At 39.8% G+C, this 20,798-nt stretch overlaps 2 protein-coding genes across 3 annotated transcripts in view; one reads left to right on the top strand and one right to left on the bottom strand.

The window, feature by feature from the left end:
* Positions 1-20,798, top strand: part of LOC109038042 (uncharacterized) — a 236,592-nt gene that overhangs the window by 215,225 nt on the left and 569 nt on the right. The gene's annotated exons all lie outside the window — the stretch shown is intronic.
* Xxylt (Xyloside xylosyltransferase) overlaps positions 1-20,798 on the bottom strand; it is a 167,718-nt gene that overhangs the window by 35,815 nt on the left and 111,105 nt on the right. The gene's annotated exons all lie outside the window — the stretch shown is intronic.

Below are 20,798 nucleotides of genomic sequence, written 5' to 3' on the forward strand. Positions count from 1 at the left end.
TTTCCGCAGGGAAAATGCACCTCCCCCCTTCCTCGTACGATGGGAGGAGGGGGTGTTTTCTCTGTTGGGGTTAACTCTTCAGTGTGTAATAGTGACACCGGGGCCGTCTCCCCTACGCAGTCAGTGCTAATAAACAATCTATAGTTCCTAATTGCAAAATGAGCTTCCCGGATTTTTCATTTTGCAATAAGGAACTATAGCCTTTTTTTGAAATTTTTGGCAACAGTGTGAGGTTTTTGAAGAATCTGTCAACACAGGGTGTTAAAGGAAGTCTATAGCTGTAAACTGAACTATCAAACCGCAACATTGATCGTTTTGAGGAAAAACGCCGATGGCTTCTGCAAAAGTTGCTCTCCTGAAAACCTACCGTACTGCCTATAGTTCCGAATTGCAAAATGCTATCCAAATATCTGTCTGTGACCAAATGAATGATTGAATACTTCGGCAAACGATCCAATACACTTTGAGCCTATTCTCCAAACGTTTCAAAAATGTTGACATAAGCTTAAGAACGTACATTTCTGTCAATTATGAATAAGCTCCCCTCAGTTTCAATAATTGCCAAAAAATAAAATAGTACCTATCTCTACGTTCCCTGATTTAATTACGTATCCCTTCAAATCTTAAAATTCTCCCACTGCAGCTAGGTTTCCCCGTCCCTCCTATTATTAGGCGAGTGACGTTTTTAAATTACCCCTCCCCCACCCTTTTTTAATGTTGGCTGGGGAGGCTAAGATGTCTAACGTCCCCCCTCCCCTCATTAAATTATATGTATTAGTGTGAGCGTGACAATGACACGCCCTGAAAGTCGCCTTTTAGAGTATGGAATTTTCGCGTTAATTTAAATTTTTTCGTGATTATTTTATGGGGGGAGGAGGAGGGGTGGAAGAGGAGGGGGAGGATAAACCCTTCTCCCCTCCTCCGCCCCTCGTTAAATTATGTTAATGTAAGCGTGTTAATGACAAACCCTGAAAGTCGTCTTACAAAGTGGAATTTTCGCGTTTAATTAACGTTTTTCGTGATTGTTTTGGGGGGGGGAGGGGGAGGGAGGAAGGTGTTCCTCCCTCCCCCCCTGTCACCTCCCACAAGAAGTCACACTGATGTTCTCTCAGAACAAACGCCACTTGTTTTCATTTTGCCGCCCATTTTTGCGCATAACGCTACTTCAAGGAAGCGGCCAATCTTGACGGTTTTTATAGGGTGGGTACTGCTGGGGGGCCCCCTCCCCCCCAGGAGGGACTAGGCCGCCCCTCGTATGAAAAATTAATGCTCTATCATTTTAGGGATAAACAATTGTACGATATTACCAACCTTCTCCGCGTTATTGGCGAGAAATCGCGGTGAAACGGTCATTTTCGCGGAAATTTGAGATATTTTAACATTTTAAGCCCCCCCCCCTCCCCATTTCGGGGGACCGCGGGTAATGGCGAAAGTCACTTAAGACTCTTCTAGACCAAAATTTCACGAGCTTTCAGAAGGGTTGTTTGGAGTTTTGCCCTAAAATCAAGCCTTTTCGAGAAAAATGGGAAAATTCGCGGAAAAGTCGGAATTCTGAGCAATTTTGGGGGGTTAAGGGGGGGCTTACTCCCCCCACCACGATAGAATTCGCGTAGACAAGAAAAATCTTATTCTACTAGTCGAGAGCTTCAAGAAAATCACCATCTTCAGAATTCCCACGGGGGGGGGGGGGGGAGGGTTACCCCTTGCTGGCCCACGGTCTAGAACGAGGGGAAAACGAGATGGAAATACCTGAGGACGAGTAGCTAGGAGATCAGAGAAGCGTGTATTTGGGCGAAGAGAACCAGATAAAAGTGAGAACTGAGAAGTGTAACCAAGGAAAAGAAGGAAACATACCTAAGTATATCAATAAGGAGGAACATATATGCAATACTTACATACAAGCGAGATCGCACAGGGTGTCAACCCCGGGCAGCTTACTCAGGGTTTAGGACTGGGAATATTTCAGTGGTAATTACTACGACCTAAAGTGTCGGAGCTGGTCAGAATCAAAGCGACTCTGGTTATATTATCTTTATCAGGATAGAGGTGAATACATTCTGCCCATCCTCCAAGGTAGCAGAGGCACAAAATTATCCTCTAGTATTACTGAAGTATATTTATTACCTTTACGTTGTTTTTCCCACTCACGGGAGACCGCGGGTAATGGCGAAAGTCACTTAAGACTCTTCTAGATCAAAATTTCACGAGCTATCAAAATGGTTGTTTGGAGTTTTGCCCTAAAATCAAGCCTTTTTGAGAAAAATGGGAAAATTCGCGGAAAAGTCCCCGAGAAAAAATGGATCATTCAAGCTCATTGAAAAATGAACGATCCGGATCATTCAATTTGAATGAGTTTTTCGTCAGCTCATTCAAATTTGAATGATCCAGATCGTTCACTTGATCGTTGAATTTTAATGCGCCCGAATGAGCTTGAATGGTCCTGATCATTGAATTTCAATGAACTTGAATGATCCTGATCATTGGTTTTCAACGAGCTTGAATGATCCGGATCATTGGATTACAACGAGCTTGAATGATCCGGATCATTGGATTTCAACGAGCTTGAATGATCCTGATCATTGGATTCCAACGAGCTTGAATGATCCGGATCATTGGATTTCAACGAGCTTGAATGATCCAGATCATTGGATTTCAACGAGCTTGAATGATCCGGATCATTGGATTTCAACGAGCTTGAATGATCCTGATCATTGGATTCCAACGAGCTTGAATGATCCGGATCATTGGATTCCAACGAGCTTGAATGATCCTAATCATTGGATTCCAACGAGCTTGAATGATCCTGATCATTGGATTCCAACGAGTTTGAATGATCCTGATCGCTGAATCCCAACCAGCTTGAATGATCCTGATCGTTGAATCCCAACCAGCTTGAATGATCCTGATCGTTGAATCCCAACCAGCTTTAATTCTCCTGATCGTTGAATTCCAATGAGTCAAGGCCGCGGTCTGATGAGAATCTATTATAAAAAGATGGTAAAAAGTATAGAAGCAAAAGTACTTGGATATCCATTCTCACTTTGCAGTTTTTCTTCAACAGAAAAATGAAGGGGGAAAAATCAAAAAAACAAAAAAACATATGATGATAGAAAAAGTTAAAAAAACACAGACTTACCAGAAGTTTATCCAATTCCTCCTGAAGTAAGCTTATCCTCCGCCCTATTACAGCAACAGTGTGAATGTAGGTAGTATAATAAAAGTAGTTTGAAGGTGAAAATTTTTGCTACAAACCATCTCCCACACGCTGTCAAGAATTCAAACCACAAAACAGTCATGATGGGAGAGGCTCGTAGCTTTGCCGCCGAGTTGCAGAGCTGCTGCGAGGATTCTTTCCATCGACAACTGAAAAATTCAACTAAAATGGAACATGTTAAATTAACAGCATAACCAGAAAAATGTTGAATTGAAGAAGTAACCGCGCGTTCAGAATTGCATAAGCAATGTCGCTGTTGCTGTTACTCTGATTTAAAAGAAAGAAACACGCAAAAATTACATTGGGATAAGGGGTATGAAATTGGCTTTGTCTCTGAAATAATTAATTTATCTTAGATTGTGCTTTGAAGTGAAATAAGGCAATAAGTACTTACAATTTTGTGCTTGCGTGTTTGTTCAAATGAAGCATCATCGATGGAGAAAATATTAAAGTAAAATTGTGTCCTCGGAACACAAAGCAGTGCATTTGATGGCTGGAGCACAACTCACAGGTATAAGGTAAGTTCATACTGATAACTTGTTAAACGGACCAGGTAAAAAACAAGAGATAGAATTTAAAGCAACACAGACGAAAAATCTGAGCGGCGACACGCTAATGATACGCAGGCAGCAAGACTGATCAGACCAAGTGGCGAATACCGCGAGCCCTCGGCCGTTACAGGTTCGGGGGTGGAATTTCCATATCTTCCTTGGCTCAACGGTCATCTTCTTTTGTTTTCCTCACGCAGCAAACGAGTGGCGGGAGGCGGGGAAGTAACGGCGTTGCCACATTGCTGAAATATTTTCCCATCCTCCTGTCTGAAGGATTGCTATGATTATGATTACGTCAATTTCTCGTCTCTTTTTTTATATTATTATCATGTAAGGCTCATTTTTTTTACTGTCATAAGGCTAATCTTAAGAATCTTCGGGAAAAGCTAGTGAGAGAGAGGCCCTACTTTCCTCGAAAATTGAAATCCTCTGTTCTGTAATTTCTCTTCAATGTCGCTTTAAATTCTATTTATTGTTTTTTCCCTTGACCATTTAACAAGTTATCAGTATGATGTTACCTTATACCTGTGAGTTGTGCTCCAGTCATCAAATGCACTGCTTTATGTTCCGAAGACACAATTTTACTTCAATAAAATTTTCTCCATCGATGACACTTAATTTGAACAAACACTCAAGCACAAAATTGTAATTACCTACTGCCTTGTATCACTTCAAAGCACAATCTAAGGTAAATTAATTATTTCAGAGACAAAGCCAATTTTATACCCCTGTATCCCAATGTAATTTTTGCTGGTTTCTTTCTTTTAAATCAGAGTAACAGCGACATCGCTCATGCAATTCTAAACGCGCGGTTAATTCTTCAATTCAACATTTTTTTGGTTATGCTGTTACTTTTATATGTTTCTTTCCAGTTAAATTTTTCAGTTGTCGATGGAAAGTATCTCTGCAGCACTGCCGTGCTAAGGAAGAACGCCGGATGAACATCGCGAGAGTTGCCAAATTTCCCTTGATAAAACATGTATTTTTGAAAATATTCATTTATTTTTTTTTTTTTTCTAGACCAGTTCAGATATTTTAGATTCAATTGCGTACAAAATTGTCTAAAATTTTTGGAAAGTAATATTCGCAATTATCCCAATAAATTTGGTTTTTATCGGAGGAAACTTAGCAACGTCTGAAAGCTCATATGGCGTTCTTCCTTAGCACGGCAGAGCAGCTTTGCAACTCGGCGGCAAAGCTACGAGCCTCTCCCATCATGACTGTTTTGTGGTTTGAATTCTTGACAGCATGTGGGAGATGGTTTGTAGCAAAAATTCTCACCTTCAATAACTACTTTTATTAAAGGTACATTCACGCTGTTACTCCAATAGAGCGGAGGATGAGCTTACTTCAAGAGGAATTGGATGAAATTTCTGGAGAGTCAGTGTTTTTGAACTTTTTCCTTATTCCTTCATTTTTCTGTCGAAGAAAAACTGCGAAGTGAGAATGGCTACCCATGTGCATTTGCGTCTATACTTCTTACAATTTCTTTATAATAGATTCTCATCAGACCGATACTTGAATATCCGAATCTGCTGAAGTGATCATATCATTGTGGTAGGTCCCAGAGTTTGACTCGATTGAGTATGTATTAAAGTTACATAGCAATTATATTAATGTAGAATGGTGGGAGGTAAAAATTATCCAAGTGACCCAATCAGATGCTGGCATAGTAGTGGCTTATCCAACTTTAATAATCTGGATCGTTGACCTAATTAGCTTAGATGGAGCCAGCATGTTGGGTCGTTCAATTTTAATGCTCTTAATGATTCAGCTACGATAAGCCTGATCATTGGCCCAATGAGTTTGAATAAGCTGATAAATTGAATCATTCAAATTGAATGATCCTGATCATACAAGTTGAACGATCCAACAAGTCGGCACATTCAAGTTGAACGATCCAACCAGTTGGCAGATTCAAGTTGAATGATCCAATGGGCCAGCGTATTCAAGCGCATTGGGTCAAAGATCCGGATCGTTCGACTTGAACGATCCGGATCATTCAAGTTGAATGATCCAACGAGTCAGCGCATTTAAGCTCATTCGGGATCATTGATGCTCATTGAAGAATCATTCAAACTCATTCAGGATCATTGAAAATCGAACGATCCTGAATGAGCTTAAATGGTCCATTTTTTCTCGGGGTCGGAATTCTGAGTAATCTTGGGGGGGGTTTAGGGGGGGCTTACTCCCCCCACCACGATAGAATTCGCGTAGACAAGAAAAATCTTATTCTACTAGTCGAGAGCTTCAAGAAAATCACCATCTTTAGAATTCCCGCCGGGGGGGGGGGGGGGGGTTACCCCTTGCTGGCCCACGGTCTATTCCTACAAGGAGGATTCTTGCCATAACGGGGATGCATTTCTTTACAGCCTCAATTTTGAAAGCCTTCCCTGGTGGAAGTCAACCTTGTGCAGGTCCGTGCGGCGGAAGGCTAGGTCCGTGCAAGTCCCCGTCACCTCCCGTGAGCCCGTGCAGAGGGAAGCGAAACAAAGGCATAATTTCGGGAATCCCATCCTCCGCAGATGGCTGCACGAGGTGACGGGGACTTGCACGGACCTAGCCTTCCGCCGCACGGACCTGCACAAGGCTGACTTCCACTAGGGTTTTTAGAGCTTAAGAGTTCGTTTTAGAGATAATCAATAATATCATCGTGTTTCTCGCGTAATTGTACGAAGAAAAATAACTTAAATCACAAAACCTTGTGGAATGCGAGAGCTCTATTTTGATCAAAAAAGTAGGAGGTATCTCCTCATTCGCATTGAAACTCTTTCGATAAACTTGAATAAAAGTTCCTACGTAAGGTAGCACGGATATATTCATCTTCGAATCCTTTTTCCTCTTAAATAAATATGTACTTAAACATTTACCGCTCTTTTTAAAATTTTTCTTTTTTAAAGATTTATTTTATTGTAAGCTTCCAATACAGGAAATACATACAATTAGCTTAAATTATAAGTAATATACGTAGAAGTAACAATAGTCTAATTTATCTTATCTAGTCTAGTAGTAGTGGGTCAAAGGAACTTGAATGCAGAAGAATGTGAAACCAAGAGTACAAATTGGACTGAGTTAAGCAGAAAGGAACCAACCCACATTTTGGGAAAAATTGAGTTATGAGTGGTTTTGAACTCAACCATTGCTCTACTATCTATCGCCAAAAATTCAAAGTTTTTGTCGGAGCAAATTTTGCAGAAAATGAACTTGAAGTTTATCTTTTACATTGAGTCTTATGCAGGAGCCAAACTTTAAACCTCTTTTTCTCGGTTCGATCCCGATGTGGCTTGGTTCCTTTCTGTTTAACTCCGTCCAATTATTTCGGATTCACTAAGTTAAAAGAGATTAATTCAAATTTAGAAAAATTTTGGAGCATACATGATGATCAAAACATCAATTTTGATAAATGTGAGCCATATTTCAAGGATACTACGTTGCGGGCAAACGATGGTAGATGTATCGTGAAAATGCCATTGAAAGAAGATCCATTTACTCTCGGAAATTCGAAAGATCCCGCAAAAAGACGCCTGTTGTACTTGGAGAAGAAATTTAATGAAAATGAAAACTTTCGTAACAGGTACATTGAATTCATGCGGGAGTATGAGAATTTAGGACACATGTCAGAGATAACTGAAGTAGAAGAAATTCAACGACGCCCATCCTTCTACATTCCGCATTTAGGAGTTTTCAGAGAGACCAGTTTAACCACTAAACTAAGAGTCGTGTTTGCTGCGTCGGCGAAAACCAGCACGGGAAAATCATTAAATGACATTAAGAAAGCAGGACCAATTATTCAAGATGAACTTTTTGCTGTTTTGATTAGATTCCGAGAATATCCCATTGTTATTGCAGCCGATATCACCAAAATGTATCGGCAGATTTTGATACACCCAGAACAACGGGATCTTCAACGAATTTTATGGAGAGAGAATCCGAATAGCCGTAAAAAGCATTTTCGGTTAAACACAGTGACGTACGGAACAACGTCTGCACCTTTCTTAGCAATTAGAACTTTAAAAGAAACAGCATTACAGTATCCCAAGTAGCATTTTGCAACGAAAAAATTGCAATTTAAATGAAATAAAATTTCCAGATGATTTCAATTTTCTTGCAAGAAAATTGCAATTATTTTACAACATCTGACCCCCTCATTGTAAAAAAGTTGCAATTTTTTTTTTTGCAAAGAAATTTCAATATTGACGACCTTTAAATTTCAACCCCTAAATTTTCCGGGGAAATTATAATAATTCGAACCCATGCTTACCTAATGTCCTACGACGTTTAGCAGCATAAAATACCGGACGCTCTTGAGTGGACTTGAACCCGACCCGCGAATGTCTAAGCGGAGCACTCTTCCACTGAGCTTCAGGGAGCTGATGATGAGCTGAGTTGAAATCACGCCTGTTAAGGCTGTTATCGCATGCATTGCGTCAGTGCGTGGCTCAACATTCATCATAGATTTGATTAACGCCGTTTTTCTCAGGCTTCTTTCTTTTGCCTATTATTTATTTTTTTTCGTGTTATTTATTTTTTTCATATTTTTTTTGTCTGATTTTTTTTTCGATATCACGAATAGGTACTCACACTAAATTTACACCGGTGTAAATTACACCACATACTAACTTGAGAACTTAAAAATATTTTCAAAAAATATTTTTAAAATATTTTCAAAACTTTCTTAAGGAATATTTTTAACATGCATGTTTACAGGCAATATTTTTGAATTATTTTAAAAATATTTTTTGTAAACATTTTCAAAATATTCCGTTAAAATGTTTTAAAAATATTTTGAAAATATCTTAATTACAATAATGCCATGAAAATATTTTGATAAAAGTGACAATATTTTCAAAATATATTGGGCTATATGGGTTAGGTGAGACATTTAAGTCGAAAAAACTTTAAAACAACTAGAGAATTGGATGCCAGGCACATGGCGTGAATTTGTTACAACATGATTGCACCGAAATTGCAGTCTTTATAGTGCCTTGAAAAAGAAGGTTAGGCAACAAGCATAATCTACATTTCTTGCAAACTTATTGCAATAAAATTGCAACTTTTTAAGCGCCTTCAAATGAACGTATAGGCAACAAGCAAAAATTGCAATCAACTCACAATCCATTGCAATGAAATTGCAATCCATGCTACTTGGGTACGTGGACATACTACTGGAAGCATCTGAAAGTGTGTTAAAATTGTTTTATGTAGATGATTTTCTCGGAGGAGGAAATAATATAACACAAGTTCAAAAGCTAAAACGTGAAGTTGAACAAATTGCTTTATCAGGTAAATTCCCGTTACGAAAATGGGTTTCAAACGATGATCGAGTTTTTGAGCAAGACGATGCAAACAGTGTGAGCCACTTTAATGATAACTAGCTGCTCCGGGCGCCCTACGGGCGCCCTCCACAGCTAGCAATGGTGGTGCAGTAGCTTATTTGGAATCGGAGCGATTAGTTGAATCTATTTAATAATGATGATGATTCTGCGGCAGAAGATCAAGGAATTTAATGCCTCTTTGCGTTACAGGGTGGGGACTGCCATTCTACCGAAAAATGTTATAAAAAGCTCGCATTACCTATTAGTTTTTCTTTTTTTTTGTGTTATTTTTTAATTTTTTTTTATTTTTATATTTTGATAATTTTCTAATGACTAGGAGGCTTTTGGGATTTATAAAAGATCGAAGCACCTCTTTGTGCACGATGTTTTTTGTACGGTTGCCTTTGGGAAGAATTTGGACTTCAAAATTTTTGTACGATGTAGCTCGTGAGAGTGCAACATATAGTTGACCATGGCCAAAAACCGTTTGGGGTAAATAAATGCCGACTCGCTTCAGTGTTTGACCCTTAGCTTTGATGATGGTCATGCAGAATGCAATGCGAATTGGAAATTGTCGCCTCTTAAAAGAGAAAGGGAGAGAGGAGTCTGCAGGTGACAAATCAATTCTTGGCAGTGAAATTCTTTCACCGGCCTTCTCGCCGGAAATGACCTGCAAATCAAGACAATTTTCATAACGTTTCCAGACGATCAATCGGGCACCATTCGATAAACCTTTGGAAACGTTGAGAATTCTTAAAAGCATGACAAAAACCCCCTCCAAAAGTGTGAGTTTATGCGGTGGTAAGCCACTAAGATTAAGCCTGTCCAAGAATTCGAGGGAAAAATTGAGAGCCTCTCCCTCTTCCTCTACGATGAGCCTGTTAACACTGAAGTACGTTTTAGAGACACCTGAAAGAACTTCAACAACCTTGTCGTTAATTTCATTGCAATGCTTATTTTTAGGGGCCAGAATTGCGCAGTTTGTGAAATCTACGTCCGAACATGAGGAAGCTATCTTTTCCATAAATTTCAGTAATAATATCAGTTTCAGTAATACTGCTTGTCGGTAAATCAATGAATTCCGGCATGGCCTTTTTTAGCAGAAAGGTAAACAACATCACCTATTTTGAGTTAAAATTTTGCAAACTCCGCCTCGTCTTGCAAAGTTCTCTGATTTTAAAAAGAGGTCAAAGTGGTGAGAATTTGATTGCATTTTGCACCAATGTTTGGTGAGAAGCATGCGGAACAACGGGTAAAACCTGTCTAAAATCACCACCCTAGACGACAATTTTTCCTCGAAAAGGGATATCATTACCCATTCTCTAAGAAATCGGTCGATGCATGCCAGAGCATGCGTGATAACCATGGGAGCTTCACCCCAAAAAATGATCGTTGTTTTCCGAATAGTCTCAGCCTCTCTTGAGCTAACCGTCAGACTCGACACAGAATTCTCATTCAGAACCGAAGGAATTTTGAATTTGCTATGAACCGGCCGACCGTTAGGTAGCAACGATGCGGCGATACCTGTCCAAGCAACGGAGATGACGTATTATAAGTTTTCCTTTGTACAATACGCAGTAAGACATTCTTAAACGAAAGTTTTTCCCGATCCTCCTGGACCATCAATGAAAATCGCATTACACGTGTGAGATGGATTTTGGATGAGACTAATTATTTCAGAAATAATTTGATGTTGCTCTGGGTTAGCGGCAGAAATCATGGAATCATAGTTTTAGGGGGAGGAGAGTCAGGCTCCGACCCTTGAAGATTCAGGTTAATTGAAAGCAATTCCGGAAGATCAAATGATGATATTGAAAATCCATGAAGTCTTAATGTGCTTTCAATAGCAAAAAGCCGATCAACGTAGTCGACCGACCAACAAAATAAAGAGAGAGGAAGAAACGAAGTAGGTATCAAGCAAATTTGAAACAAAGTTGGAAAGAGAAAAGAACAAATAAGAATGAAATGTCCATAACAATACATGTTGTTAGCAATACGTGTGCGCACCGCTGCAGTTAATAAGTCAGGGTCAGTCAAATCGCCAGGATGCCTATCAAGAAGTGGTGAAGCGGAGTAGCCGAGAGATTGCGACGGAATGTGGGTGGTGAGTGACGAACGACAATGCGACCCAAACCTTCTTTGAGGTTGGTGGGAGGAAAGCTATACGAAAGAAAACGGAGATAGCCGAAAGAACGTGGTGGGAGGGGTGGCTGAGACCCTAGAGGGGGTATCTAGGGACGGGCAAGCAGGTAGCGGCCAGATGACCGCTCGAAACAGCTGAACTTTACTCGTCGATAAAAGTAAGAAAATTTGAGAAAATCGAAAAAACAATTACAGCCTGCAAATCCACAGATCAGAAGCTTTCATTTAAAAAAAAAACCCATGCAAATCGGTCCGGTGGTTCTCTCAAAGTTAATGTCCCAAAATGCGGACTTTAGTCTGAATAAATGGGAGAAAATTTGAGCCCGGCTAAACTTCACTCGTCGATAAAAGTAAGACAATTTAAGAAAATCGAAAAAACGATCACAGCCTGCAAATCTACAGATCACAAGCTTTCATTTAAAACAAAAATCATGCAAATCGGTCCGGTGGTTCTCTCAAAGTTAACGTCCAAAGATTCGGACCTCCCTTTTAATGCATCGAAGAAAATTTGAGAAAATTATGGGAGAAAATTTGAGAAAATCGAAAAAACTATCACAGCCTGCAAATCTACAGCTCAGGGGCTTTCATTTAAAAAAAAGATCACGCAAATCGGTCCGGTGGTTCTCTCACAGTTAATGCCCTAAGATTCGGAACTTTGCATTTTAATATATAGGATGATGAGTTAAAAGTTCTAGGGGTTGAGTGCAAAGACATTGAATCACGTAGACCGTGCGTTCGGCTCTGTTTAGTACTGGCGGAGCGAGGCAAGTCTCTCGGAGCCCCATGATGGGCGGGCGGGGAAGGGGAGAGAACGTCTGTCCCAAGCTCTCGAAGAAGCAATGGAGAATTCATGCCCGCGTTCGGTTTTTCACGAATATCTCGTTTAGAGTCCATTTTTAGACAAAATTCCTAAGAAGAAGAATTATAGAACACATAATTTTACACCTGATTAGCATTGTTTCATTTTTCCGAACCAATTATTAACCGAGGAAAAAAGCCTCACAATCCGACGAAAATTCACTGGAGCCGCTACTGCGCATGCGCAGATGTGCGCAACTGGGACACACGAACTCATCGATGCGGGTTGGTGCCCACCACTCATCGCATGCGAATTTTTCAAAGTTGTCTCGCCTTCCGTAACACAGGATGCACGGTACGTGATTCAATGTCTTTGGTTGAGTGGCATCCAAAAGTAGACAACCTCAAATTCAGAACTTTATCTTACGAAGTGAGTAAAAGCATTCCGACCAAATGGACGTTACCTTCGGAATGTTCAAGATGCTTCGATCCCCTAGGTCTTGCAAGCCCAGTGTTAGTGAGATCGAAGTTCCTCATGCAGAATTTATGGCAACTAAAGATGAATTGGGATGATGCTGTGCCGCAAGATGTCTTTGACGAATGGAATGATATTAAAGAGGACTTGTCTCATTTAAGCGCTCTTATTTTTCCTCGTCACGTTTCGATTTTTCCGCCAGAAATAGAGCTAGTTTTTCACGGGTTTGCAGACGCGTCAAAGAAAGGCTTACGGAGCATGTTTGTGTATGCTGTCTGTGAGAAGAATGGGGAAAAGACATCAAGTCTCTTTTGTTCAAAATCAAGAGTAGCTCCACTTAAAACGATTGGGACTCCAAGATTAGAACTGTGCGCTACTGTATTACTGTCAAAATTTGTTGAAAAAGTGATGACTGTAGTTAAAAATAAGCCAGTCAACGTTTACTTATGTTGTCCGACTCTATTGGATTAATGATGTACCGAGTAGGTGGTAGATTTTTGTAGCTAATCGGGTTGGTCAAATACAGCAAATAACAACTTCAATTTCGGCACATTGGCTGCACGTTCCCTCAGCAGATAATCCCGCAGACTTAATATCACGTGGAATAACAACACAGCAACTGCGCACTTCAAACTTATGGTTCCATGGTCCTGCTTGGTTACTTGAGGAGAAATCAAAATGGCCAAGATAAGTCATAAACGTGCCGGATGAGTTAGCAAAACCAGAATTAAAACTACAACCAGTCTCGGTGTTTTTCAGTTCAGAAACATTGCAAACTTTACTCGAAAAATTTTCGTCATTACAAAAAGTATTGCGGATTCTAGCTTACTGTAACCGATTCATACATAATTGTAAAAAAATCAAATACAGCAGAGAGGAACTTCAATGATCTCAATGCAAAAGAATTAGATGAAGCATTGATAATATGCATAAAGTCAGCGCAGTCCAGCGAATTCTCATCAGAGATTCAGAGCTTACAAATCAACAATGAACTCATGAAATCAAGCAAAATACGATCCTTAAACCCCTTCATAGATAAAGACGCAATCTTGGGAGTGGGAGGCAGGTTACAAAATTCTGATCTGGAAGAATCCGCAAAATATCCGGCTCTTCTGCCCATGACCCATGGACTGACCACCTTGATTTTTTAAGAAGAACACAAAAGATTGCACCACGCTGCACCCCAATTACTGTTGTCAAGTGTAAGACAGAAGTTCTGGCCACTTCGGGGTAGAGTAATTGCAAAAAATCTGGTGAATAGACGCGTTATATGCGCTAGGGGTAAAGCGAAACTTGCATCCCAACAAATGGCCCCCTTACCCAAAGCTAGAGTATCACAGTTAAGTGCTTTTTCAACAGTGGAGATAGATTTTATTCGACCATTAGAAATTTCTTCATCACACCGGAAAAATGCATCTGTTGTCAAAGCTTATGTGTGCATTTTTGTGTGTTTTACAGTCAAAGCTGTGCATCTAGAGTTGATAAACAAACTTACAGCAAGCTCTTTTTTGCACGCTCTAAAAATATTTGTCGCTAGAAGAGGACTTCTAGCTGCTATTCATTCTGATAACGCCAAAACTTTCGTGAGTGCAAACAAGCAAATCCAATGTTTGTTTGATATAATTAATGAAGACCCTACAATTTCAAAATACTGTGCAGATAATCGCATTTCATGGAAATTCATAGGTACCTAAGTACTCTCCACATTTCGGAGAACTATGAGAATCTTCAATCCGCATCTTTAAGTATCATTTCAGAAGAGTTGTTGGAAGGTCTTGTTTCACTTATGATGAAGCAGTACCTTTAATATCGCAGATTGAAGCAGTAATGAACTCCCGGCCAATAACTTCACTTTCCAACGATCCAAATGATATGGAAGCATTAACACCTGGTCATTTTTTGACAGGAAAACCACTCGCAGCTTTGCCATCAACATCGACGGTTTGGTCTCCAGTCCTCTTGTCTGTTGGACTCAATTTGACAAATTAATGGCTACAATCTGGACCCGATGGAAAACGGAGTATTTACAGCAGTCACAGTATCGCTCAAAATGGAAAGAGAGGAGAGAATTAATCAAAGAGGGGATGTTGGTCATACTCAGAGAAAAATACCTCCCTCCACTTTGCTGGAAGTTAGGCAGAGTAACGAAAACACATCCTGAAGCTGATGGATTAGTTCGCGTCGTATCGTTGCGGACTAGCAATGGACAAACAACGAGGGCCATCTCGGAAATTTCGCCCCTACCTGTGATTTTTTAGGAATCCTCAACCGGGGGAGAATGTTGAAGCATAATATTTGTAACAGCTGATACAATGCTGATGATAGCAATTGATTGTAATTTAGAGTATAACCTTAGTTCAGTTACTTTTTACTTTAAGCAAGTCTCTTCTATTTGTACTCAAGTCTCTTGATAAAACTATCATTAATTTCGTGGTAGTAACGCTTTATAATTTAACAGAAGGATTCAGACTTTCAGCGATTCTACCTTTTTCTATTTCACTCGAGAGGTTGCCAGATTGTGCGATAAATGTGAATATTTTACATGGATTTGAATTTGGAAAAAAGCTAAAAGAGCAACTTATCTGGCACCAATAGAGTCCGGGAGGGACGAGAGACTGCCTTCCTGGGAAAACTCATGATTTAGCCGGAAATGTCATTAAAACAACTGATTCCGTTTGAAACATCAATTGTATACTAGGGGAAAGCTATTGTAAAATAATACTTGTAAATAGACACAGGTGCTACAGAAAGGGAAAAAGGAAAGGGAAAGGAAATGAAATGAGGATATGATTATACTAATATGTAATCAGAGAGAATGAAACAAAAACATCAGAGAAATTTATATGCGATGAAAGTATAAAAGAAAACACGAGTGGGCTCATTGCGATTCGGAACTCGAACTTTACTATCGTTGAGCAGTTTTTAGACCCTTACGCCACCGATAATCTTCTTAAGCGGTGAAGATGAACTTTTGCTACTTCAGCAAGTCAAATCGCGGAAGGAGATCCATGGATTGTCTTTTTCCGCCACCCGATGGGATGACGTCCCGGTCAAATGCGTTTTTGAAGAAATAATCATCCCCATCATCGCTTCATCTCCACACATCTATTCATGTGCAAATGATGGCACGCTCCGGCAACAAGGTTCTGTGACGAAATCATTTTTGCCTCCAGAGTCTCCAAAATGTATACATCTTAGTGATTAAACGTCCAATCACTGAGAAAAATGGCTCGCGGAGCGAGCCGACTGTCGAATGTCACTCGCGTAGCGAGTGATCGGGGGTCCAGGGGGCGCAGCCCCTTGGCTGGCCGTGACGGCTAGCATAAAATAAAATCGAACATATTCCAATGTTGCCAATCTTAAACATAATACTTGGATTTTTGCTGGTTTCGTCGAAAGTTGCCCTATATTCTTTTTTCACTTCTTACTTTTAAATTTTATAAATGTACCTCTCGTGCAAAACAATACCCTTCTGTACGATGATTGAAGTTTCAACTTAGATGCATACTAATGACTATTGTACTTAGTCCAAAGAGGAAAAATTCATAAAACAGTAAATTTTGTCGAATCCTGTCAAGAAATCACATTTTGAAATATTAATGGAAAACTTTCTGATGTAGAATAATAAGTAAAATGTATTCTCCAGACTGATTTCATCAATAAAAGACAGGACGTATTGCAATATTGCCAAAATTACGTACAATTGTTGATTTTTCGCGGTATTGGACCATTATCATTCATCGCCCTATATTCAGTATGCATTTTTATTTTATAATTCTCAGACAATGGAGTTAAACAGAAAAAAGTAACAAAGTGTGCCACAAGTGCCAAAGTGAAGAAAACGCCCAGGAAAGGGCAATAAGGGGCTTTTAAAGGAACAAGGGAGCTCCAATTTACTGAGGACCTGTAAGAGGACAAGGCACTATGGCGGTTAGGCGTCGCAGGGCGCGAGAGACCGCTGTTTAAGTGGCGCTTATTTATGTATTCTTTTTTTTTTTTTTGGTGGGGGGGGGCTTAACTGTGAGGTTATAAGTGGCGAATTTGCGCGCAAATATAACACTTTAAGCCGCAAATGCACATCAGCCCATTTCGGCCACACCCACGCAGGGGTTTACAGTTTCGGTCTGGGCTGACCTGCTAGGGGCTTAAACTATCACATGCCGGACTGGCTCGGAAGTTTAAAATAAAGGTGGGTATGAAATTTAGATTAAGAGCAAGGGGAGGGACCGAGGTCGAGCCGGCCTGACTGAACAGAACATCCTAACGTTAGTCTGTCTGCACGATTAATGCCAGATGAGTCTGTCCCGAGGGACATTACGTCGGCTGCTACAGCACATCGTCTGTGCCGAGGAGGGGACCACATAGGAGAATTGCTGGTCGTTGGTAAATTAAGCTGAAAGGGTGTAGATGAAGCAGGATTAGATAATTGTTGATTGGATTTGGAGTGAGCAATTTTTTTTTTTTTTTTTTTTTTTTTTTTTTTTTTTTTGAGAATACTAAGTTATATATTGACAAATTATTTTCCAGTTATCTGGGGATTAAAGCATGAGTGGAACTATATTTTCAGACGAGATTTGATTAACAGCAAGGTCAGATTCTAATTTAGATTTTAAAGTTGCAAAGTGCGGACTATTTATGGATGTAACAATACGCGAGTTTGTCGTTACACTCTGTTTATTTCAGATTGTCCTCAGAAATGTTCATTCAGTCGGAACACCAGAAACGTAGGACAAAAACCGCAGAAAGCTCCGATTTTGGTATAGTTTTTCAGTTTGCTGCTTGTCGCGCGTTTATTTTTGCCGTGAGCAGAAAGAATTTGATTCAGCTTGTAGAAAGTTTAACGAGTTTTAACTGTGGAAATAACTAATTTTGTCGTCTGGTCAACTCCAGGCAAGTCACTGGCCATAATCCGCGAAAAAGGCCGATTTTAAGCCATTTTTGCCAAAGTTGGCAACAATTTTTATAAGAAATGTTCAAATTCGGATTCAACGCCAAAAATTACAAACGAAACTGAGGAATTAATGCTACCCGATGTTTATGGAGGCTAAAATTTCTATCTGCCTGGACTCAACAAGCGTCGTCGCTCCACAAAGCTGTTTACAAAAATGATAATATCTCGCGAACGAAAAATTTCCATGCGAGCTATAATTCATCGGAAAATGCGGAATCGAACGAACTATCGATTAGACAACTTTTTATTCAAATCGAAATAGAGCCCTTTTTTGATAATTGAAGATTTGTAAAAATTGGCGAATTTAAAAATCGAAAAATTGGCAACAATGCATGTCCAAATTAATACATTAAATTCAATGATATATCCTTAATTTGTGCATTTTTTAGAAAATTTTCGTCCAAACCGCGACTTCATAGCTCAATTTTAATGTCACTTACGGAATTTTCACATTTCCAACTTGGCAACGCTGTAGCGCGCGGGAAAAAAATTTCGGTGAACGTGCCAACGCCGGAAAAAGGCATGTCTTGTGATAAGGAGCAACATATCCAACTCCGGGCTAAGTCCATGAGGGGGCAAAATCGCTGATTTTGAAGAACCCCCTTTCAGGCCGAACTTGATCAAGGGCACCGATCCAATACATTTTTTACACCGTCCGTAATGATCAATAAGGAAATTCCGACCTTATGGGAATGGGTTAGGCAGTTGCGCTTGTCACAGAATTAGTGTTTTGATGCTTGACTCTTGTAGCTTAGCGAAAAATAATAAGATCGGTCCAAACCGCAACTTTCTACGTTCAATATGAACCGAGATATCGCCCATTGAAAAGTTAGGATTTTGACGTAATCCACCGCGGCAGTGACACCCTTGGTTTCTTCCTCTTTTGTTTGATCAGTGATGCAGACGGTGCAACGCGAAACTTCCACAACATTAAACGTAAAGAAACGCAAGAAACAGACGGATTCGCACTTTATAGATTATCTTATCATGAGATAACACACTCGCCGCGAAGAGATTAGGCGGCCAGTCACTTCACCTCAGTTTGTTTACGTTTAACGTCGTTGAAGTTTCGCGTTGCACCCTCTATATCACTGATCGAACAAATGAAGAGGAGACCAAGAGTGTCACTGCCGCGGTGGATGACGTCAAAAACCTGACTTTTCCAAGGACGATATCTTGGTTCATATGGAACGTAGAAAGTTGCGGTTTGGACGGATCTTATTATTTTTCGCTAACCTACAAGAATCATGCATCAAAATACGATTCTGTGACCAGCGCAACTGATCCATTTTCATTATTGCCCTTAAACATGAACTCCTTAATTTAAAAAGAAAAAAAAAAAACGAATACAAGAATTGAGATGAAAAAATCTACAAAATCATAGGACCTTCTTCAAAAAGCAGCAACTTCGCTCGGGAAATAATTCCTCAGTTGGATAGCATTTTGCAGTTCGGAACTACAGGCAATACGGTAGGTTTTCAGGAGAGCAACTTTTGCAAAAACCATTGGCGTTTTTCCTCAAATCGATCAATATGTTCCGGTTCGCCCTGGTAAAAATGGCAAGTGTTAGGTCAGTGAATTTTCCACTGAGGTCAGTGCAATTTGCTCTGAGGTCAGTTCAGTTTTCTCTGGCGTAAGTGTTAAAGCACTTACCCAAGAAGTCAGCACCGAGGTAAGAGGCACTGACGTCGGGAGAAAGACTTACCTAAGTGCAGAGATGTCTCTGAGGTAAGCGGGACTGAGGTCAGGACTTGGTTCAGAGGGTAAGTCTCTGACATCAATCTTAATCGAACCGCACTCACTCCCAAAAAGTAGAGATGGCTCCCCCTTCCCCCACCCTATTTCATTTTCGTGGGGGAATATTTCCTCGGGACACGGGGACCACAAACTTTATCTTTCAGAGAGGCATATTTTGTAGAAGGTGGGATTTTCTAAGAGGGAAGGAAAACTAGTTTAAGTAGCCACACTCTTGAATAATTTGTTTTACCCTCTTCGTTTAAGATGACACTTAAATAATTAAAACACAACAAAAAATGAGATCGATAAAAATATTATCACCGCTAAAATATGTATTTAGATATATTTATTTAAGCATTATTATTTTTTTATAAAAAAAAAATAGTTTTAAATTTGGTTTTAATTTTTTTCAGTTTTAACTGTTTTTTAAAATGTTTCAGTCTCAATTTTTTTTAAAATTTTCCTACTTTATTTTCAATTCTTTTCTAACTTTTTTACTCCTTTACTTTCAATTTTTGTATCTGCTAATTTATATTTTTTGTATAATTTCAACTTTCATTATATTTTTGCATCATTAGCTTTAATTTTGAATTTTAGTGCGATCCATTTTTTTTTCAAAGAAACGTAACTTACAAAACTTCATTTACATGTTGATTGATTAAAAAAGAATAATAGAAAAATTAAGTATCGGATTCACATTCAAAGACAAAATCATCATTTGCTGGCAAAATTACCCCAATGGGGGCCCTGAAATGGTAAAATTACGCCCCTAACACGTACACGCACAGGTAGTGTAGTGGTCCAATCGCTCGGACGATCACCGAAGTTAAGTTACGTCGGGCGTAGTTAGTACTTAGATTGGAGACCGCATGGGAACGAGCGATGTCCCCTGAAGATTGTGATACTTGCTTGGGATTGAAAACTCACAGCAGCCCTCCCTGATCGTCAAATAGTGACTTAACATACCTGGCAGATCGGTAATTAACGAAATTTTTGCCTGTACAGTATTTCTGGGAGTTTCCACTCCGCTTACGTCTGAGACACTTAGGTTAGTGCCACTTACATCAGAGGCACTTGCCTTTGGAACAGACCTAACACTGAGGTAGCAGATCAGCGCCCGGCAGCACTGACATCAGTGCTTAGGTCTGTTCCAAAGGCAAGTGCTACTGATCTGAGCACTTGCCATTTTTACCAGGGCGATGGTTCATTTTATAGCTATGGAGTTCCTTTAACACTCTGTGTTGACAGATTCTTCAAAAACGTCACACTGTTTCTAAAAATCACAAAAAAAGGCTATAGTTCCTTATTGCAAAATGGAGAATCCGGGGCCGGGAAGCTCATTTTGCAATTAGGAATTGTAGATTGTTTTAGCACTGCATAGGAAAGACGACCCTGGTGTCACTATTACATACTGGAGGGTTAACCCCAACAGAGGAAACACCCCTTCCTCCCATCATACGAGGAAGGGGGGGGAGGTGCATTGTCCCTGCGGAAAGGTATTCTACCGAAAACAGGGTGCGCCAAAAATATGGATACCTACAGACTTGCTAATATTTTGAGAATGGTGGCAATTATTTACATGCAATTTGGACGGGAGGGTTAATAGATTCGATCG

Source organism: Bemisia tabaci, chromosome 2 (assembly GCF_918797505.1).
Source record: "Bemisia tabaci chromosome 2, PGI_BMITA_v3".
Lineage (NCBI taxonomy): Eukaryota > Metazoa > Arthropoda > Insecta > Hemiptera > Aleyrodidae > Bemisia > Bemisia tabaci.